This window comes from Schistocerca nitens, chromosome 7 (assembly GCF_023898315.1).
Source record: "Schistocerca nitens isolate TAMUIC-IGC-003100 chromosome 7, iqSchNite1.1, whole genome shotgun sequence".
In the NCBI taxonomy this organism is placed as follows: domain Eukaryota; kingdom Metazoa; phylum Arthropoda; class Insecta; order Orthoptera; family Acrididae; genus Schistocerca; species Schistocerca nitens.
Window position 1 is genome coordinate 262,944,621 of NC_064620.1, and position 726 is coordinate 262,945,346.

A 726-nucleotide genomic window follows, 5' to 3' on the forward strand; every position below is an offset into this window, starting at 1 on the left:
AATGCAAGTACCAAAAACACGCAAAGAAGTTAAGAATGAAACTATGTAACAAATGAGTGAGCTAGGAGTATACGACTTGCTGCTGCAGCTGCTTATCCAACGGCGGCAGCGCATTCTGCAGTTCTCCTTCACTTTCATCAACGAATCTTAACACTCATAATCCCACTCTTGAACGTTCTTTCTGTTTCCATCTTTGCTTTTTCGGTGAACAGATTGAACAACAGAGGTGAGAGACTCTATCACGGTCTCACAAACTTTTAAATCCGGACACTTCATTCTTGATTTTCCATCCTCATTGTTCCATCTGGTTCTCGTAAACTGTCGAATGCTTTTTCCAGGCCAACAAATTCTACGAATTTGTCTTGATTTTTCAATTCAGTCTAGCTTCGATTGTCAATCGCAACGTGGTAATTGCTTTTCTGCTGCCTTTACCTTCTCTAAAGACAAACTGGGTGTCATCTACGTAACAGATCCTCAATTTTCTGGTTCACTCTTCTGCACATTATTCTTGTCAGCAACTTGGATGCATGCGCTGTTAAGTTGATTGTTCGATAATTCTCGCATATGTTGGCCCTTGCTATCTTCGAAAATGTGTTAATGATGAGACGGTATGTGCCAGTCTCATACGTTCTACATACCAACGTGAATAGCCGGCCGCGGTGGTCTCGCGGTTCTAGGCGCGCAGTCCGGAGACGTGCAACTGCTACGGTCGCAGGCTCGAATCCT